Below are 19,736 nucleotides of genomic sequence, written 5' to 3'. Positions count from 1 at the left end.
CTCTCATCTGGGGACAATAACTGCAGGGAGAACACATATTTTCAGATGAACATGGGAGGGCAGAAGGCTGCCTAATACTGAAGCACCCCCAAACAACAAACCAAATGCAACTACTAGTGCAAGCATTCCTGGGGGAAGGCCTGCAGCAGACGGATTTGCATATGGTGATGTCATCCAAGCAGTGGGTCAAAGTTGGCTTCAACCCTCGTCTGCATATGAAAATAAAAAAGGGGTGTGCAGGGCATGGCGGCCTTTTGCGGCGCTTGGATGACCCCTAGTTCGCATTAAACACCTCCACCCTCCTTCGGTGTGGGGCTCATGTTGGCTATGCCCCAGCCCCTGAAGCATTCAAGCTGATTTCTTGCAGCAGCTGGGCACTGTAACAGCTCCAGAGCTGCTCTGTAAAGCAAGTAAAAGGGTGTGGGCCCTGCAGCACTACCTGTAGTTTGCATTGTGCGTTGGAAGGCACAAAGTAAGCAGACGGGGAAGTCAGGATAGTGCACAAGGGCATAGAAGGGAGCGGCTCAAGAAAAGAGAAGTGGAAACAGACAGCAAACTAGGCTGGAGAGAGACCTGAGACAAAGAGATCTGAATTATACGAGAGCCGACCAGAGGAAACACAAATTATGTAATCAAGTGTCCCACATTTGGGGAAATCGTAGGAGCAGCACACCCAGAGTGCATTGGGTGAGCCTTGCCCTGGGAGAAGCACCTTCCTGATCATAGTATCTCACCTGGCAGGTAAGAGTTGGGCTAGAGCTGGGGAGGGTCGCTGTACGGGCACCCCCCTGTCAAGTGAAGGAGATCCAACTGAGGCAGCACAAGGAAACTCTCGAAAAAAGAACAAGGCTAGATGAAGATCTGAGACATAGAAATCTGACTTTTACCAGAGCTGACCAGAGGAAAGCACAAACACAGTCCCCCACTACAACAAATAATGCAGTCGAGTTTCCCACATTTGGGGAAATCACAGGGGTCAGCATACCCAGAATGCAATGAATGAACCTCACCCTGGGAGAACAATCTTCATGATAATGGTATCTCCTATGCAAAATAAGTATGATTTGGGATAGGGCTGGGGAGGGCCGCTGCTCAGGCACATCTCTGTCAAGTAAAGGAGATTCAACTGAGGCAGCACAAGGGAACTCTCATCTGGGGACAACAACTGCAGGGAGAACACATATTTTCAGATGAAAATGGGAGAGCAGAAGGCTGCCTAATACTGAAGCACCCCCAAACAACAAACCAAATGCAACAACTAGTACAAGCATTCCTGGGAAAAGGTCTGCAGAAGACGGATTTGCATACGGTGATGTCATCCAAGCAGTGGGCCAAAGTTGGCTGGAACCCTCATCTGCCTATGAAAAGAGAAAAGGGGTATGCAGGGCATGGCGGCCTTTTGCGGTGCTTGGATGACCCTTAGTTTGCATTAAACACCTCCACCCTCCGTCGGTGTGGGGCTCATGTTGGCTATGCCCCAGCCCCTGAAGCATTCAAGCTGATTTCTTGCAGCAGCTGGGCACTGTAACAGCTCCAGAGCTGCTCTGTAAGGCAAGTAAAAGGGTGTGGGCCCTGCAGCACTACCTGTAGTTTGCATTGTGCATTGGAAGGCACAAAGTAAGCAGACAGGAGGAGATGTCAGGATAGTCCACAAGGGTATAGAAGGGAGGGGCTTAAGAAAAAAGAAGTGGAAACAGACAGCAAACTAGGCTGGAGAGAGACCTGAGACAAAGAGATCTGAATTATATGAGAGCCGACCAGGGGAAACACAAATTATGCAGTCAAGTTTCCCACATTTGGGGAAATCGCAGGGGCAGCACACCCAGAGTGCATTGGGTGAGCCTTGCCCTGGGAGAAGCACTTACATGATCATAGTATCTCACCTGGCAGGTAAGTAGGAGTTGGGCTAGAGCTGGGGAGGGTCGCTGCTCGGGCACCCCCCTGTCAAGTGAAGGAGATCCAACTGAGGCAGCACAAGGGAACTCTCGAAAGAAGAACAAGGCTAGAGGAAGATCTGAGACAAAGAAATCTGACTTTTACCAGAGCTGACCAGAGGAAAGCACAAACACAGTCCCCCACTACCACAAATAATGCAGTTGAGTTTCCCACATCTGGGGAAATCACAGGGGTCAGCATACCCAGAATGCAATGAATGAACCTAACCCTGGGAGAACAATCTTCATGACCATGGTATCTCCTATGCAAAATAAGTATGATTTGGGATAGGGCTGGGGAGGGCCGCTGCTCAGGCACATCTCTGTCAAGTAAAGGAGATTCAACTGAGGCAGCACAAGGGAACTCTCATCTGGGGACAACAACTGCAGGGAGAACACATATTTTCAGATGAACATGGGAGGGCAGAAGGCTGCCTAATACTGAAGCACCCCCAAACAACAAACCAAATGCAACAACTAGTAAAAGCATTCCTGGGAGAAGGTCTGCAGAAGACGGATTTGCATACGGTGATGTCATCCAAGCAGTGGGCCAAAGTTGGCTGGAACCCTCATCTGCATATGAAAAGAGAATAAGGGTTATGCAGGGAATGGCGGCCTTTTGCGGCGCTTGGATGACCCCTAGTTCTCATTAAACACCTCCATTCTCCTTCGGTGTGGGGCTCATGTTGGCTATGCCCCAGCCCCTGAAGTATTCAAGCTGATTTCTTGCAGCAGCTGGGCACTGTAACAGCTCCAGAGCTGCTCTGTAAGGCAAGTAAAAGGGTGTGGGCCCTGCAGCACTACCTGTAGTTCGCATTGTGCGTTGGAAGGCACAAAGTAAGCAGACGGGAGAAGTCAGGATAGTGCGCAAGGGCATAGAAGGGAGCGGCTCAAGAAAAGAGAAGTGGAAACAGGCAGCAAACTAGGCTGGAGAGAGACCTGAGACAAAGAGATCTAAATTATACGAGAGCCGACCAGGGGAAACACAAATTATGCAGTCAAGTGTCCCACATTTGGGGAAATCGCAGGAGCAGCACACCCAGAGTGCAATGGGTGAGCCTTGCCCTGGGAGAAGCACCTTCATGATCATAGTATCTCACCTGGCAGGTAAGTAGGAGTTGGGCTAGAGCTGGGGAGGGTTGCTGCTCGGGTACCCCCCTGTCAAGTGAAGGAGATCCAACTGAGGCAGCACAAGGGAACTCTCGAAAGAAGAACAAGGCTAGAGGAAAATCTGAGACAAAGAAATCTGACTTTTACCAGAGCTGACCAGAGGAAAGCACAAACACAGTCCCCCACTACCACAAATAATGCAGTCGAGTTTCCCACATTTGGGGAAATCACAGGGGTCAGCATACCCAAAATGCAATGAATGAACCTCACCCTCGGAGAACAATCTTCATGACCATGGTATCTCCTATGCAAAATAAGTATGATTTGGGATAGGGCTGGGGAGGGCCGCTGCTCAGGCACATCTCTGTCAAGTAAAGGAGATTCAACTGAGGCAGCACAAGGGAACTCCCATCTGGGGACAACAACTGCAGGGAGAACACATATTTTCAGATGAACATGGGAGGGCAGAAGGCTGCCTAATACTGAAGCACCCCCAAACAACAAACCAAATGCAACAACTAGTACAAGCATTCCTGGGGGAAGTTCTGCAGAAGACGGATTTGCATACGGTGATGTCATCCAAGCAGTGGGCCAAAGTTGGCTGGAACCCTCATCTGCATATGAAAAGAGAAAAGGGGTATGCAGGGCATGGCGGCCTTTTGCGGCGCTTGGATGACCCTTAGTTCGCATTAAACACCCCCACCCTCCTTCGGTGTGGGGCTCATGTTGGCTATGCCCCAGCCCCTGAAGCATTCAAGCTGATTTCTTGCAGCAGCTGGGCACTGTAACAGCTCCAGAGCTGCTCTGTACGGCAAGTAAAAGGGTGTGGGCCCTGCAGCACTACCTGTAGTTTGCATTGTGCATTGGAAGGCACTTAAGAATAGAGAAGTGGAAACAGACAGCAAACTAGGCTGGAGAGAGACCTGAGACAAAGAGATCTGAATTATACGAGAGCCGACCAGGGGAAACACAAATTATGCAGTCAAGTTTCCCACATTTGGGGAAATCGCAGGAGCAGCACACCCAGAGTGCAATGGGTGAGCCTTGCCCTGGGAGAAGCACCTACGTGATCATAGTATCTCACCTGGCAGGTAAGTAGGAGTTGGGCTAGAGCTGGGGAGGGTCACTGCTCGGGTACCCCCCTGTCAAGTGAAGGAGATCCAACTGAGGCAGCACAAGGGAATTCTCGAAAGAAGAACAAGGCTAGAGGAAGATCTGAGACAAAGAAATCTGACTTTTACCTGAGCTGACCAGAGGAAAACACAAACACAGTCCCCCACTACCACAAATAATGCTGTCGAGTTTCACACATTTGGGGAAATCACAGGGGTCAGCATACCCAGAATGCAATGAATGAACCTCACACTGGGAGAATAATCTTCATGACCATGGTATCTCCTATGCAAAATAAGTATGATTTGGGATAGGGCAGGGGAGGGCCGCTGCTCAGGCACATCTCTGTCAAGTAAAGGAGATTCAACTGAGGCAGCATAAGGGAACTCTCATCTGGGGACAACAACTGCAGGGAGAACACATATTTTCAGATGAACATGGGAGGGCAGAAGGCTGCCTAATACTGAAGCACCCCCAAACAACAAACCAAATGCAACAACTAGTGCAAGCATTCCTGGGGGAAGGCCTGCAGCAGATGGATTTGCATATGGTGATGTCATCCAAGCAGTGGGTCAAAGTTGGCTTCAACCCTCGTCTGCATATGAAAAAGAGAAAAGGGGCGTGCAGGGCATGGCGGCCTTTTGCGGCGCTTGGATGACCCCTAGTTCGCATTAAACACCTCCACCCTCCTTTGGTGTGGGGCTCATGTTGGCTATGCCCCAGCCCCTGAAGCATTCAAGCTGATTTCTTGCAGTAGCTGGGCACTGTAACAGCTCCAGAGCTGCTCTGTACGGCAAGTAAAAGGGTGTGGGCCCTGCAGCACTACCTGTAGTTTGCATTGTGCATTGGAAGGCACAAAGTAAGCAGACGGGAGAAGTAAGGATAGTGCGCAAGGCCATAGAATGGAGCGGCTTAAGAAAAGAGAAGTGGAAACAGACAGCAAACTAGGCTGGAGAGAGACCTGAGACAAAGAGATCTGAATTATACGAGAGCCGACCAGGGGAAACACAAATTATGCAGTCAAGTTTCCCACATTTGGGGAAATCGCAGGGGCAGCACATCCAGAGTGCAATGGGTGAGCCTTGCCCTGGGAGAAGCACCTTCATAATTATAGTATCTTACCTGGCAGGTAAGTAGAAGTTGGGCTAGAGCTGGGGAGGGTCGCTGCTCGGGCACCCCCCTGTCAAGTGAAGGAGAACCAACTGAGGCAGCACAAGGGAACTCTCGAAAGAAGAACAAGGCTAGAGGAAGAACTGAAACAAAGAAATCTGACTTTTAAAAGAGCTGACCAGAGGAAAGCACAAACACAGTCCCCCACTACCACAAATAATGCAGTTGAGTTTCCCACATTTGGGGAAATCACAGGGGTCAGCATACCCAGAATGCAATGAATGAACCTCACCCTGGGAGAACAATCTTCAAGACCATGGTCTCTCCTATGCAAAATAAGTATGATTTGGGATAGGGCTGGGGAGGGCCGCTGCTCAGGCACATCTCTGTCAAGTAAAGGAGATTCAACTGAGGCAGCACAAGGGAACTCTCATCTGGGGACAACAACTGCAGGGAGAACACATATTTTCAGATGAACATGGGAGGGCAGAAGGCTGCCTAATACTGAAGCACCCCCAAACAACAAACCAAATGCAACAACTAGTGCAAGCATTCCTGGGGGAAGGCCTGCAGCAGATGGATTTGCATATGGTGATGCCATCCAAGCAGTGGGTCAAAGTTGGCTTCAACCCTCGTCTGCATATGAAAAGAGAAAAGGGGCGTGCAGGGCATGGCGGCCTTTTGCGGCGCTTGGATGACCCCTAGTTCGCATTACACACCTCCACCCTCCTTCGGTGTGGGGCTCATGTTGGCTATGCCCCAGCCCCTGAAGCATTCAAGCTGATTTCTTGCAGCAGCTGGGCACTGTAACTGCTCCAGAGCTGCTCTGTAAGGCAAGTAAAAGGGTGTGGGCCCTGCAGCACTACCTGTAGTTTGCATTGTGCATTGGAAGGCACGAAGTAAGCAGACGGGAGAAGTCAGGATAGTGCGCAAGGGCATAGAAGGGAGCGGCTCAAGAAAAGAGAAGTGGAAACAGACAGCAAACTAGGCTGGAGAGAGACCTGAGACAAAGAGATCTGAATTATACGAGAGCCGACCAGGGGAAACACAAATTATGCAGTCAAGTTTCCCACATTTGGGGAAATCGCAGAAGCAGCACACCCAGAGTGCTATGGGTGAGCCTTGCCCTGGGAGAAGCACCTTCATGATCATAGTATCTCACCTGGCAGGTAAGTAGGAGTTGGGCTAGAGCTGGGGAGGGTCGCTGCTCGAGCATCCCCCTGTCAAGTAAAGGAGATTCAACTGAGGCAGCACAAGGGAACTCTCATCTGGGGACAACAACTGCAGGGAGAACACATATTTTCAGATAAAAATCTTGGTCATGCTCTGGTTTCTCTTCAGAACGAACAAATCTTTCGCCTTTTACTAAAGATTTCCGTGGAGAGGAGCAAAACCGAGTTTTATCTCAATTTTTGCATGCCCCATCTTTTTGGGGTTTCTTTTATCGGTTTAAAGATAGAATGAGTGTGCTTTAATGTAAGCTCATTTGCATAGAAATGACAGTAAATGTTTGTTTCTTTTCAAACAGAACTTTCTTGACCATGCTACTTGCTTGAAAGATCTGGGAGCACATGGAATACAGTACAAACCATGCTTATAGCAAGGAGAAGACAGGTGAGAAATCTGCTTTCTTTCAAATTGGGCGCTCACTTTGATCTGAATGAGGACTGCTGGCACGGCACTCAGGCGACAGGTGGAATCTTGGTCATGCTCTGGTTTCTCTTCAGAACGAACAAATCTTTCGCCTTTTACTAAAGATTTCCGTGGAGAGGAGCAAAACTGAGTTTTATCTCAATTTTTGCATGCCCCATATTATTGGGGTTTCTTTTATCGGATTAAAGACAGAACGAGTGTGCTTTCTTGTTAGCTTTAATGTAAGTTTATTTGCATAACAATGACAATAAATGTCTGTTTCTTTTCAAGCAGAACTTTCTTGACCATACTAATTGCTTGAAAGATCTGGGAGCACATGAAAAAGAGTACAAACCATGCTTATAGCAAGGGGAAGCCTGGTGAGAAATCTGCTTTCTTTCTTTCAAATTGGGTGCTCACTTTGAGCTGAATGAGGACTGCTGGCATGGCACTCAGGCGACAGGTGGAATCTTGGTCATGCTCTGGTTTCTCTTCAGAACGAACAAATCTTTCGCCTTTTACTAAAGATTTCCGTGGAGAGGAGCAAAACTGAGTTTTATCTAAATTTTTGCATGCCCCGTCTTATTGGGGTTTCTTTTATCAGTTTAAAGATAGAACGAGTGTGCTTTAATGTAAGCTCATTTGCGTAGAAATGACAGTAAATGTTTGTTTCTTTTCAAACAGAACTTTCTTGACTATACTAATTGCTTGAAAGATCTGGGAGCACATGGAAAAGAGTACAAACCATGTTTATAGCAAGGGGAAGCCTGGTGAGAAATCTGCTTTCTTTCATTCAAATTGGGTGCTCACTTTGAGCTGAATGAGAACTGCTGGCATGGCACTCAGGCGACAGGTGGAATCTTGGTCATGCTCTGGTTTCTCTTCAGAACTAACAAATATTTCGCCTTTTATTAAAGATTTCCGTGGAGAGGAGCAAAACTGAGTTTTATCTCAATTTTTGCATGCCCCATATTATTGGGGTTTCTTTTATCAGTTTAAAGACAGAACGAGTGTGCTTTCTTGTTAGCTTTAATGTAAGTTTATTTGCATAACAATGACAGTAAATGTTTGTTTCTTTTCAAACAGAACTTTCTTGACCATGCTACTTGCTTGAAAGATCTGGGAGCACATGGAAAACAGTACAAACCATGCAGTATCACAAGAAGATAGAGCAGAATTGAGGACACGTCAACAATTTCTGCCGAAGGTGGTTCATCTTTCCACATGGTGCCTTTGGCCACTGACACCTTCGTTGAGTCAAAGTCTCTGGCTGTGGTCAGAACTTTGAAAATTTATGTCACCAGAACGGTTCAGATTAGGAAAACAGAGGCTCTGTTTGTCCTGTATGCTCCCAACATGATTGGGTGTCCTGCTTCCATGCAGACCATTATGCGCTGGATCTGTGGTAAGATTCAGCATGCTCATTCCACGGCAGGATTGCCGTTACTGAATTAGGTGAAGACCCATTCTACTAGAAAGGTGGGTTCATCCTGGGCAGCTGGTCGGGGAGTCTCGGCATTGCAACTTTGCCGAGCAGCTATTTAGTAAACACTTTTGCTAAGTTTTACAAGTTTGATACCTTGGCTGATGATAACCTCAAGTTGGGTCATTCGGTGCTGCAGAGTCGTACGCACTCTCCCACCCGTTCAAGAGCTTTGGTATAACCCCATGGTTCTTAATGTGACCCCAGCATCCTCTAGGTCGTATGAGAAAATAGGATTTTAATACCTACCGGTAAATCCTTTTCTCTTAGTCCGTAGAGGATGCTGGGCACCCGTCCCAGTCCATACTGTGTCTGCAGTTATTACTTGTGGTTATACACATGTTGTGTTACGGTTCTGGTCAGCTTTTTGCTGCAATTGTTCATGCCGTTGGCTTGTGTTCTGTTGAATGCCACGTTCTGCGGCATGCTTAAGGTGTGAGCTGGTAAGATGCTCACCTTAGTTTAACAATAAATCCTTTCCTCGAAATGTCCGTCTCCCTGGGCACAGTTCCTATAACTGGAGTCTGGAGGAGGGGCATAGAGGGAGGAGCCAGTTCACACCCTTTGAAAGTCTTAAAGTGCCCATGTCTCTTGCGGATCCCGTCTATACCCCATGGTTCTTAATGTGACCCCAGCATCCTCTACGGACTAAGAGAAAAGGATGCCCTTGTGTACTATCCTGACTTCTCCTCCCGTCTGCTTACTTTGTGCCTTCCAACGCACAATGCGAACTACAGGTGGTGCTGCAGGGCCCACACCCTTTTACTTGCCTTACAGAGCAGCTCTGGAGCTGTTACAGTGCCCAGCTGCTGCAAGAAATCAGCATGAATGCTTCAGGGGATGGGGCATGGCCAACATGAGCCCCACACCAAAGGAGGGTGGGGGTGTTTAATGCGAACTAGGGGTCATCCAAGCACTGCAAAAGGCCGCCATGCCCTGCATGCCCCTTTTCTCTTTTTATATGCAGATGAGAGTTCCAGCCAACTTTGGCCCACTGCTTGGATGACATCACCGTATGCAAATCCGTCTGCTGCAGACCTTCCCCCAGGAATGCTTGTACTAGTTGTTGGATATGGTTTGATATTTGATGGTGCTTCAGTATTAGGCAGCCTTCCGCCCTCCCATGTTCATCTGAAAAGATGTGGTCTCCCTGCAGTTGTTGTCCCCAGACGAGAGTTCCCTTGTGCTTCCTCAGTTGAATCTCCTTAACTTGACGGGGGAGGGGCTGCCCGAGCTGCCACCCTCCCCAGCCCTATCCCAACTCATACTTATTTTACATATTAGATCTCTTGATCATGAAGATTGTTCTCACAGGGTGAGGTTCATCCATTATATTTTAAAATAGGAAGGTACAAATTACATATTTGAATTGCATCTATGTGCTGGATTCAAATGTCCCCCCCCCCCCCTTCCTTTCTCAATTGTGCCCGTCAGCAGCTATTCTAAGGTTGCTGCCAATGGGTGTGACACATTAATTTCTTCTGTGGGGTACACTGGACTCCACAAGGATTCACATTGGGGTGTAGAGTAGGATCTTGATCTGAGGCACCAACCGGCTCAAAGCTTTTGACTGTTCCCAAGAAGCTCAGTGCATTCTCCTCTATAACCCCGCTTCCATGAACAGGGAGCTCAGTTTGTAGTTGGTGCCTTCAGTAGCAGGCCAATTAACAGGGGCCTGCCTCAGGCAGCCTATTCTTAGCTATTAATTTTGACAAGAAAAGAAGAACTTGTTTTATGAGAATCTACAAGGGCTGCAGCAGGCTAGGTCTAATAGACATCTTTACTGCAGCTTCATCACTCCCAGCGGCGCTGTATACTCCCGTGCCCTGGTTGCTGGGTCACTGCAGCGGAGGCTCCGGTTTCATCCTAAGGTCTGTCACACACACACCACCCTTCCGGATCACGAGGCCGCTGATGAAGGGGAGCGAGGCCGTAGGGGGTGGGCCGTGTGCGCACTGCGGTGGACACTGATTACTGGGCAGCCGCTCCACTAGCCACCAGGTACAGTTAAGGAGCACAGGTCTGGGGTTTTTTCTCCTATATTAACCCAATTTTGTACTGCCCGCAGCGCATTGTGATAGGTAATAGGGCCTGATTCAGGTTGGATTGCAATCACAATAAGCGATCCAACTGCAAAAATTGCTAAGAGCATACGCATGTGCCTGCATTTTCTGCGGCACCCCGCAGAGAATGTGATCGCCTCTGCCTGTCAATCGGGGCGGGGAAGGGGGGGAGAGGTGGGTCAGCAACACTCCATTTCCAAGTCAGGGATGGAGCGGTGCGGGGGCAAGGCTTCAAAATGGGGTCTGCAACGGAGGAGACACAGGGGGCGTGGTCACAGCGGCTGTATGACATCACATTCAGCCGCTGTGATCACAAAAATGGTGGCGGCTTCCTGCGCGCACATACAGTCTGCACCAGCAGGAGCCTACACCATTTTTTATGATCACGCTGAACTGCAGTGCGACTGCAATTACAGCATGGTCAAGAAGGGAGGCGTCATGCTGGGTGGCCATGCCCTGTCACTGTGCAGGAGCCAGCACCGCTCACACACTAGTCCCCGGGTGCAGCCCCCAACCCCCGGGACACCCGGAGCAACAAAATGTAGATTCAGGCCACCAGGCCACGCCCCTACCTATGAAACCATGCCTCCTTTTTACCATTGCGCTGCTTATCTGCGCGCACTGCATTACAATCTCCCTCGCCACCTCTCTGGGTGTCACCAGTGATAGTGACACCTCTGCCATGCTTGTAGCAGCTGGTCCTAAGATCTACACCTCAAACCCTGAGTGTTTGCCCTTGTGACTTGTTGATCATCATAGCGAAGCAGATGCTTACAGAAAACTGCAGGGGCTTAGATTGAAAATAAAAAAATTGATGGGTATAAGGTAGAGAGGAGCGGGTTCGGTTCTCCGAGAACCGAATTCCCCACGAACTCCACGTGGTTTACACTGGTCCGAGGCTGGCTCGGTTGTTCCCGCCTGACTCGGAAAACCTGAACAAGGGAAAATGTCATCATCCCGCTGTCGGATTCTCGCGAGATTCGGATTCCATATAAAGAGCTGCGCGTTGCTGCCATTTTTACTCGTGCATTGAAGAGAGAGCGGAGAGGACGTGGCTATGTTCTCTCAGTGGAAATCTCAATATCAGTGCTCAGTATCAGTGGTTACTTATTGCTGCTCAGTAATACTAGTAGTGTGTCTCTCCTGCTCAGTGTCAGTTCTCAGTAGTATCCTCATCAGTGCTCAGTATCACTGCTCATTGTCTTGTGCTGCATTGTGGTGCTCAGCATACTACAGTACATTACTAATAGTCCAGTGCTGCATCTTGCTGCTCAGTGTCAGTTCTAGTATCCTCATCAGTGCTCACTATCACTGCTCATTGCATTGTGGTGTTCTGTATACTACAGTAACATAGTAATATAGTATATATAGAGGAGCGGGTTCGGTTCTCCGAGAACCGAATTCCCGACGAACTCCACGTGGTTTACACTGGTCCGAGGCTGGCTTGGTTGTTCCCGCCTGACTCGGAAAACCTGAACAAGGGAAAATGTCATCATCCCGCTGTCGGATTCTCGCGAGATTCGGATTCCATATAAAGAGCTGCGCGTTGCTGCCATTTTTACTCGTGCATTGAAGAGAGAGCGGAGAGGACGTGGCTATGTTCTCTCAGTGGAAATCTCAATATCAGTGCTCAGTATCAGTGGTTACTTATTGCTGCTCAGTAATACTAGTAGTGTGTCTCTCCTGCTCAGTGTCAGTTCTCAGTAGTATCCTCATCAGTGCTCAGTATCACTGCTCATTGTCTTGTGCTGCATTGTGGTGCTCAGCATACTACAGTACATTACTAATAGTCCAGTGCTGCATCTTGCTGCTCAGTGTCAGTTCTAGTATCCTCATCAGTGCTCACTATCACTGCTCATTGCATTGTGGTGTTCTGTATACTACAATAACATAGTAATATAGTAACATAGTTTTTGAGGTTGAATAGAGGCAAATTGCCCATCGTGTTCAACCTGTTTTAAGTTGTGATGATTCTACATACTTGCTGAATAATGTTTTATGACTAGTTAGCTACTATAACTCATGTTAACCCCGGATTAACCATGTTGATATTTTAAGTATTATAACCTTGGATAGCTTTTTCATTCAGAAATGTATCCATTCCTTTTTTAAATCCAATTACAGAGTCCGCCATTACCACCTTCCCTGGCAGGGAATTCCACATCCTGATTGCCCTAACAGTGAAGAAACCTTTCCTCCATTGCGTTCTGAACTTTCCTCCAGTCGCAGCGAGTGACCACGTGTTCTTTTAATAAATAATTCCTCTGATAACTCTTTGTTATGTATCTTTACATATTTGAAGATATTAATAATATCTCCTCTTAGGCACCTCTTTTCTAGTGTATAAATATTCAGCCTAGTAAGTCTTTCCTTATAGTCCAGTACTTTTAGGCCTTTAATCAATTTAGTCTTCAGGATCTCTTACACTTCCATGAGCAGCAGAGTAGTGCAATGGAAGCATGCTGGGCCCATAACCCAGAGGTTGATTGATCGAAACTATCCTCTGCTATGTGCATTTTTTTTTTTATAATTAAAGTAATCAAAAACTGGGATTGATATTTTGGCTCTTTTATTTTTACTTAAAGTACAATAACTTTTATCATTTTAATTTGTTTTAATAGTATATTGACAGCATTGTTTTCTTTAAAAAATCCACTTAATTTTCTTTACCCTATTACTGAAATGGTAATTGACAAAAACAAACTACATTGTCACCAGAAGAGCAATGCAAAATGTACAAGTGATATATGAAAATCATCTTCCATCTTGAATTTCAATGATGCATTGGGACAACAATTTGTGAGAAACATCTTCACCCATAAAGAAAGATTTTCTTAATTCCTTACCTGTGTGCTGATTAGATATCACCTTGTTTTCACATTAAACAGACTTCCCCATGAGGAAGCAGCAAGGATGCAGTGACGTTTCCTGGTGTCAACCTGTATTATTTCAGTAGACATTGAAATGAGGATGCATCTTTGATGCCTTTCCAATGAAGCAAGTTTATTTCAGTAATAGGTGAAAAACCATTCCTACAAAGGTGTTAATCAGAGACTTGGCTTTGTGGACACTTTTCAGAGAGCAAATTTGTTAGCATAAACATAAAATCAGAAAATGAAGAGCTGTTTAATCACTCAATTGGACTTTTCTGCCAGCATATTTTTTTTTCTCTGCAACCCACTGCTAAATTGTGCTTCCTAGCTGTTTTTTTATAAAATCACTTAATCAAATCTAACTCTGATTACATCAGAGAAGGCCAGGTACCCTACACCATAAGGGGGGTTTTTGAAATTTTGACTTGTCTACTTAAAGATCACCAAAATCTGATTACAAGGTCAATTACATCCCTGGGTGGGATTGAACCACCAACCTTTTGGTTAATAGCCAAACATGCTAACCGATTGCGCCACAGAGACACCTTGCAAAAGTCAATACTGACAAAGGCTAATAATCATTCATCTAGAACGTTTCCTAGAAAAACTTTAAAAAGTCAATAATCTGGAGAATTTTTGTAAGATACACATTGGTACTTTCCCATGATGAGTGAGTGCTTCAGGATTTCTTGCACTTACATGGGCTATTAACCAAAAGGTTGGTGGTTCAATCCCACCCAGGGATGTAATTGACCTTGTCATCAGATTTTGGTGATCTTTAAGTAGACAAGTCAAAATTTCAAACCCCCTCTTATGGTGTAGGGTACCTGGCCTTCTCTGACGTAATCAGAGTTAGATTTAATTAAGTGATTTTATAAAAAACAGCTAGGAAGCACAATTTAGCAGTGGGTTGCAGAGAAAAAAATAACATTTTAAACCTACCGGTAATTTTTTTTTCTCGTAGTCCGTAGAGGATGATGGGGACTCCGTAAGGACCATGGGGGATAGACGGGCTCCGCAGCAGACATGGGCACTTTAAGAAAGACTTTAGATCTGGGTGTGCACTGGCTCCTCCCTCTATGCCCCTCCTCCATACCTCAGTTAGAGAAACTGTGCCCAGAGGAGACGGACAGTACGAGGAAAGGATTTTTGTTAATCCAAGGTCAAGATTCATACCAGCCACACCAATCACACCGTATAACTTGTGATATACTACCCAGTTAACAGTATGAAAACAACATAGCATCAGTCCAAGACCGATGAAAACTAACATATAACCCTTATGTAAGCAATAACTATATACAAGTCTTGCAGAAGTAGACCGCACTTGGGACGGGCACCCAGCATCCTCTACGGACTACGAGAAAAAGATTTACCGGTAGGTTTAAAATCTTATTTTCTCTTACGTCCTAGAGGATGCTGGGGACTCCGTAAGGACCATGGGGATTATACCAAAGCTCCCAAACGGGCAGGAGAGTGCGGATAACTCTGCAGCACCGATTGAGCAAACAGGAGGTCCTCCTCAGCCAGGGTATCAAACTTATAGAACTTTGCAAAGGTGTTTGAACCAACTTTGACCCACTGCTTGGATGACATCACCATATGCAAATCCATCTGCGGCAGGCCTTCCCCCAGGAATGCTTGCACTAGTTGTTGCATTTGGTTTGTTGTTTGGGGGTGCTTCAGTATTAGGCAGCCTTCTGCCCTCTCATGTTCATCTGAAAATATGTGTTCTCCCTGCAGTTGTTGTCCCCAGATGAGAGTTCCCTTGTGCTGCCTCAGTTGAATCTCCTTTACTTGACAGAGATGTGCCTGAGCAGCGGCCCTCCCCAGCCCTATCCCAAATCATACTTATTTTGCATAGGAGATACCATGGTCATGAAGATTGTTCTCCCAGGGTTAGGTTCATTCATTGCATTCTGGGTATGCTGACCCCTGTGATTTCCCCAAATGTGGGAAACTCAACTGCATTATTTGTGGTAGTGGGGGACTGTGTTTGTGCTTTCCTCTGGTCAGCTCTGGTAAAAGTCAGATTTCTTTGTCTCAGATCTTCCTCTAGCCTTGTTCTTCTTTCGAGAGTTCCCTTGTGCTGCCTCAGTTGGATCTCCTTCACTTGACAGGGGGGTGCCCGAGCAGCGACCCTCCCCAGCTCTAGCCCAACTCCTACTTACCTGCCAGGTGAGATACTATGATCATGAAGATGCTTCTCCCAGGGCAAGGCTCACCCATTGCACTCTGGGTGTGCTGCCCCTGCGATTTCCCCAAATGTGGGAAACTTGACTGCATAATTTGTGTTTCCCCTGGTCGGCTCTCATATAATTCAGATCTCTTTGTCTCAGGTCGCTCTCCAGCCTAGTTTGCTGTCTGTTTCCACTACTTTTTCTTGAGCCCCTCCCTTCTATACCCTTGTGCACTATCCTGACTTCTCCCGTCTGCTTACTTTGTGCCTTCCAACGCACAATGCAAACTACAGGTAGTGCTGCAGGGCCCACACCCTTTTACTTGCTTTACAGAGCAGCTCTGGAGCTGTTACAGTGCCCAGCTGCTGCAAGAAATCAGCTTGAATGCTCCAGGGGCTGGGGCATAGCCAACATGAGCCCCACACCGAAGGAGGGTGGAGGTGTTTAATGCGAACTAGGGGTCATCCAAGCGCCGCAAAAGGCCGCCATGCCCTGCACACCCCTTTATTCTTTTCATATGCAGACGAGGGTTGAAGCCAACTTTGACCCACTGCTTGGATGACATCACCATATTCAAATCCATCTGCTGCAGGCCTTCCCCCAGGAATGCTTGCACTAGTAGTTGCATTTGGTTTGTTGTTTGGGGGTGCGTCAGTTTTAGGCAGCCTTCTGCCCTCCCATGTTCATCTGAAAATATGTGTTCTCCCTGCAGTTGTTGTCCCCAGATGAGAGTTCCCTTGTGCTGCCTCAGTTGAATCTCTTTTACTTGACAGAGATGTGCCTGAGCAGCGGCCCTCCCCAGCCCTATCCCAAATCATACTTATTTTGCATAGGAGATACCATGGTCATGAAGATTGTTCTCCCAGGGTTAGGTTCATCCATTGCATTCTGGGTATGCTGACCCCTGTGATTTCCCCAAATGTGGGAAACTAAACTGCATTATTTGTGGTAGTGGGGGACTGTGTTTGTGCTTTCCTCTGGTCAGCTCTGGTAAAAGTCAGATTTCTTTGTCTCAGATCTTCCTCTAGCCTTGTTCTTCTTTCGAGAGTTCCCTTGTGCTGCCTCAGTTGGATCTCCTTCACTTGACAGGGGGGTGCCCGAGCAGCGACCCTCCCCAGCTCTAGCCCAACTCCTACTTACCTGCCAGGTGAGATACTATGATCATGAAGATGCTTCTCCCAGGGCAAGGCTCACCCATTGCACTCTGGGTGTGCTGCCCCTGCGATTTCCCCAAATGTGGGAAACTTGACTGCATAATTTGTGTTTCCCCTGGTCGGCTCTCATATAATTCAGATCTCTTTGTCTCAGGTCTCTCTCCAGCCTAGTTTGCTGTCTGTTTCCACTTCTTTTTTCTTGAGCCCCTCCCTTCTATACCCTTGTGCACTATCCTGACTTCTCCCGTCTGCTTACTTTGTGCCTTCCAACGCACAATGCAAACTACAGGTAGTGCTGCAGGGCCCACACCCTTTTACTTGCTTTACAGAGCAGCTCTGGAGCTGTTACAGTGCCCAGCTGCTGCAAGAAATCAGCTTGAATGCTTCAGGGGCTGGGGCATAGCCAACATGAGCCCCACACCGAAGGAGGGTGGAGGTGTTTAATGCGAACTAGGGGTCATCCAAGCGCCGCAAAAGGCCGCCATGCCCTGCACACCCCTTTATTCTTTTCATATGCAGACGAGGGTTGAAGCCAACTTTGACCCACTGCTTGGATGACATCACCATATTCAAATCCATCTGCTGCAGGCCTTCCCCCAGGAATGCTTGCACTAGTTGTTGCATTTGGTTTGTTGTTTGGGGGTGCTTCAGTATTAGGCAGCCTTCTGCCCTCCCATGTTCATCTGAAAATATGTGTTCTCCCTGCAGTTGTTGTCCCCAGATGAGAGTTCCCTTGTGCTGCCTCAGTTGAATCTCCTTTACTTGACAGAGATGTGCCTGAGCAGCGGCCCTCCCCAGACCTATCCCAAATCATACTTATTTTGCATAGGAGATACCATGGTCATGAAGATTGTTCTCCCAGGGTTAGGTTCATTCATTGCATTCTGGGTATGCTGACCCCTGTGATTTCCCCAAATGTGGGAAACTCAACTGCATTATTTGTGGTAGTGGGGGACTGTGTTTGTGCTTTCCTCTGGTCAGCTCGGGTAAAAGTCAGATTTCTTTGTCTCAGATCTTCCTCTAGCCTTGTTCTTCTTTCGAGAGTTCCCTTGTGCTGCCTCAGTTGGATCTCCTTCACTTGACAGGGGGGTGCCCGAGCAGCGACCCTCCCCAGCTCTAGCCCAACTCCTACTTACCTGCCAGGTGAGATACTATGATCATGAAGATGCTTCTCCCAGGGCAAGGCTCACCCATTGCACTCTGGGTGTGCTGCCCCTGCGATTTCCCCAAATGTGGGAAACTTGACTGCATAATTTGTGTTTCCCCTGGTCGGCTCTCATATAATTCAGATCTCTTTGTCTCAGGTCTCTCTCCAGCCTAGTTTGCTGTCTGTTTCCACTTCTTTTTTCTTGAGCCCCTCCTTCTATACCCTTGTGCACTATCCTGACTTCTCCCGTCTGCTTACTTTGTGCCTTCCAACGCACAATGCAAACTACAGGTAGTGCTGCAGGGCCCACACCCTTTTACTTGCTTTACAGAGCAGCTCTGGAGCTGTTACAGTGCCCAGCTGCTGCAAGAAATCAGCTTGAATGCTTCAGGGGCTGGGGCATAGCCAACATGAGCTCCACACCGAAGGAGGGTGGAGGTGTTTAATGCGAACTAGGGGTCATCCAAGCGCCGCAAAAGACCGCCATGCCCTGCACACCCCTTTTTTCTTTTCATATGCAGACGAGGGTTGAAGCCAACTTTGACCCACTGCTTGGATGACATCACCATATGCAAATCCATCTGCTGCAGGCCTTCCCCCAGGAATGCTTGCACTAGTAGTTGCATTTGGTTTGTTGTTTGGGGGTGCTTCAGTTTTAGGCAGCCTTCTGCCCTCCCATGTTCATCTGAAAATATGTGTTCTCCCTGCAGTTGTTGTCCCCAGATGAGAGTTCCCTTGTGCTGCCTCAGTTGAATCTCCTTTACATGACAGAGATGTGCCTGAGCAGCGGCCCTCGCCAGCCCTATCCCAAATCATACTTATTTTGCATAGGAGATACCATGGTCATGAAGATTGTTCTCCCATGGTGAGGTTCATTCATTGCATTCTGGGTATGCTGACCCCTGTGATTTCCCCAAATGTGGGAAACTCGACTGCATTATTTGTGGTAGTGGGGGACTGTGTTTGTGCTTTCCTCTGGTCAGCTCTGGTAAAAGTCAGATTTCTTTGTCTCAGATCTTCCTCTAGCCTTGTTCTTCTTTCGAGAGTTCCCTTGTGCTGCCTCAGTTGGATCTCCTTCACTTGACAGGGGGTGCCCAAGCAGCAATCCTCCACAGCTCTAGCCCAACTCCTACTTACCTGCCAGGTGAGATACTATGATCTTCACTGTTAGGGCAATCAGGATGTGGAATTCCCTGCCAGGGAAGGTGGTAATGGTGGACTCTGTAATTGGATTTAAAAAAGGAATGGATACATTTCTGAATGAAAAAGCTATCCAAGGTTATAATACTTAAAATATCAACATGGTTAATCCGGGGGTAACATGAGTTGTAGTAGTTAACTAGTCATAAAACATTATTCAGCAAGTATGTAGAATCATCACAACTTAAAACAGGTTGAACACGATGGGCAATTTGCCTCTTTTCAACCTCAAAAACTATATTACTATATGTTACTATATTACTATGTTACTGTAGTATACAGAACACCACAATGTAATGAGCAGTGATAGTGAGCACTGATGAGGATACTAGAACTGACACTGAGCAGCAAGATGCAGCACTGGACTATTAGTAATGTACTGTAGTATGCTGAGCACCACAATGCAGCACAAGACAATGAGCAGTGATACTGAGCACTGATGAGGATACTACTGAGAACTGACACTGAGCAGGAGAGACACACTACTAGTATTACTGAGCAGCAATAAGTAACCACTGATACTGAGCACTGATATTGAGATTTCCACTGAGAGAACATAGCCACGTCCTCTCCACTCTCTCTTCAATGCACGAGTAAAAATGGCGGCAACACGCAGCTCTTTATATGAAATCCGAATCTCGCGAGAATCCGACAGCGGGATGATGACATTTTCCCTTGTTCAGGTTTTCCGAGTCAGGCGGGAACAACCGAGCCTGCCTCGGACCAGTGTAAACCAC

The 19,736-nt window shown here is 47.3% G+C and overlaps 18 non-coding genes and 5 pseudogenes across 18 annotated transcripts; 11 read left to right on the top strand and 12 right to left on the bottom strand.

The window, feature by feature from the left end:
- Positions 1-586: 586 nt before the first annotated feature.
- LOC135048620 (U1 spliceosomal RNA) lies at positions 587-749 on the bottom strand. The gene has a single exon (XR_010240443.1). It is a non-coding gene; the product is annotated as a U1 spliceosomal RNA (small nuclear RNA).
- Positions 750-897: 148 nt separating this feature from the next.
- On the bottom strand, positions 898-1,061 carry LOC135048671 (U1 spliceosomal RNA). The gene has a single exon (XR_010240489.1). It is a non-coding gene; the product is annotated as a U1 spliceosomal RNA (small nuclear RNA).
- A 695-nt stretch (positions 1,062-1,756) lies between these two features.
- On the bottom strand, positions 1,757-1,898 carry LOC135048605 (U1 spliceosomal RNA; annotated as a pseudogene).
- A 152-nt stretch (positions 1,899-2,050) lies between these two features.
- Positions 2,051-2,214, bottom strand: LOC135048670 (U1 spliceosomal RNA). The gene has a single exon (XR_010240488.1). It is a non-coding gene; the product is annotated as a U1 spliceosomal RNA (small nuclear RNA).
- Positions 2,215-2,907: 693 nt separating this feature from the next.
- Positions 2,908-3,049, bottom strand: LOC135048577 (U1 spliceosomal RNA; annotated as a pseudogene).
- A 152-nt stretch (positions 3,050-3,201) lies between these two features.
- On the bottom strand, positions 3,202-3,365 carry LOC135048650 (U1 spliceosomal RNA). Its single transcript, XR_010240470.1, has one exon. It is a non-coding gene; the product is annotated as a U1 spliceosomal RNA (small nuclear RNA).
- A 615-nt stretch (positions 3,366-3,980) lies between these two features.
- On the bottom strand, positions 3,981-4,143 carry LOC135048572 (U1 spliceosomal RNA). The gene has a single exon (XR_010240415.1). It is a non-coding gene; the product is annotated as a U1 spliceosomal RNA (small nuclear RNA).
- Positions 4,144-4,295: 152 nt separating this feature from the next.
- On the bottom strand, positions 4,296-4,459 carry LOC135048539 (U1 spliceosomal RNA). Its single transcript, XR_010240387.1, has one exon. It is a non-coding gene; the product is annotated as a U1 spliceosomal RNA (small nuclear RNA).
- Positions 4,460-5,131: 672 nt separating this feature from the next.
- On the bottom strand, positions 5,132-5,294 carry LOC135048612 (U1 spliceosomal RNA). The gene has a single exon (XR_010240439.1). It is a non-coding gene; the product is annotated as a U1 spliceosomal RNA (small nuclear RNA).
- Positions 5,295-5,446: 152 nt separating this feature from the next.
- Positions 5,447-5,610, bottom strand: LOC135048656 (U1 spliceosomal RNA). The gene has a single exon (XR_010240476.1). It is a non-coding gene; the product is annotated as a U1 spliceosomal RNA (small nuclear RNA).
- Positions 5,611-6,281: 671 nt separating this feature from the next.
- LOC135048601 (U1 spliceosomal RNA) lies at positions 6,282-6,444 on the bottom strand. Its single transcript, XR_010240433.1, has one exon. It is a non-coding gene; the product is annotated as a U1 spliceosomal RNA (small nuclear RNA).
- Positions 6,445-6,588: 144 nt separating this feature from the next.
- On the top strand, positions 6,589-6,704 carry LOC135048629 (U5 spliceosomal RNA). The gene has a single exon (XR_010240450.1). It is a non-coding gene; the product is annotated as a U5 spliceosomal RNA (small nuclear RNA).
- A 270-nt stretch (positions 6,705-6,974) lies between these two features.
- LOC135048624 (U5 spliceosomal RNA) lies at positions 6,975-7,090 on the top strand. The gene has a single exon (XR_010240445.1). It is a non-coding gene; the product is annotated as a U5 spliceosomal RNA (small nuclear RNA).
- Positions 7,091-7,376: 286 nt separating this feature from the next.
- On the top strand, positions 7,377-7,492 carry LOC135048636 (U5 spliceosomal RNA). Its single transcript, XR_010240456.1, has one exon. It is a non-coding gene; the product is annotated as a U5 spliceosomal RNA (small nuclear RNA).
- A 274-nt stretch (positions 7,493-7,766) lies between these two features.
- On the top strand, positions 7,767-7,882 carry LOC135048642 (U5 spliceosomal RNA). The gene has a single exon (XR_010240462.1). It is a non-coding gene; the product is annotated as a U5 spliceosomal RNA (small nuclear RNA).
- A 5,905-nt stretch (positions 7,883-13,787) lies between these two features.
- On the bottom strand, positions 13,788-13,861 carry TRNAN-AUU (transfer RNA asparagine (anticodon AUU)). The gene has a single exon. It is a non-coding gene; the product is annotated as a tRNA-Asn (tRNA).
- A 1,304-nt stretch (positions 13,862-15,165) lies between these two features.
- On the top strand, positions 15,166-15,329 carry LOC135048604 (U1 spliceosomal RNA). The gene has a single exon (XR_010240434.1). It is a non-coding gene; the product is annotated as a U1 spliceosomal RNA (small nuclear RNA).
- Positions 15,330-15,481: 152 nt separating this feature from the next.
- On the top strand, positions 15,482-15,623 carry LOC135048562 (U1 spliceosomal RNA; annotated as a pseudogene).
- A 691-nt stretch (positions 15,624-16,314) lies between these two features.
- On the top strand, positions 16,315-16,478 carry LOC135048675 (U1 spliceosomal RNA). The gene has a single exon (XR_010240493.1). It is a non-coding gene; the product is annotated as a U1 spliceosomal RNA (small nuclear RNA).
- A 152-nt stretch (positions 16,479-16,630) lies between these two features.
- LOC135048561 (U1 spliceosomal RNA) lies at positions 16,631-16,772 on the top strand (annotated as a pseudogene).
- Positions 16,773-17,464: 692 nt separating this feature from the next.
- LOC135048593 (U1 spliceosomal RNA) lies at positions 17,465-17,628 on the top strand. Its single transcript, XR_010240425.1, has one exon. It is a non-coding gene; the product is annotated as a U1 spliceosomal RNA (small nuclear RNA).
- A 152-nt stretch (positions 17,629-17,780) lies between these two features.
- On the top strand, positions 17,781-17,922 carry LOC135048560 (U1 spliceosomal RNA; annotated as a pseudogene).
- Positions 17,923-18,613: 691 nt separating this feature from the next.
- On the top strand, positions 18,614-18,777 carry LOC135048677 (U1 spliceosomal RNA). Its single transcript, XR_010240495.1, has one exon. It is a non-coding gene; the product is annotated as a U1 spliceosomal RNA (small nuclear RNA).
- The last annotated feature ends 959 nt before the right edge of the window (positions 18,778-19,736 follow it).

The sequence above is a fragment of the Pseudophryne corroboree genome, unplaced genomic scaffold, assembly GCF_028390025.1.
Source record: "Pseudophryne corroboree isolate aPseCor3 unplaced genomic scaffold, aPseCor3.hap2 scaffold_980, whole genome shotgun sequence".
Taxonomy (NCBI): Eukaryota; Metazoa; Chordata; class Amphibia; order Anura; family Myobatrachidae; genus Pseudophryne; species Pseudophryne corroboree.
This window is presented reverse-complemented; position numbering and strand designations above follow the sequence as displayed.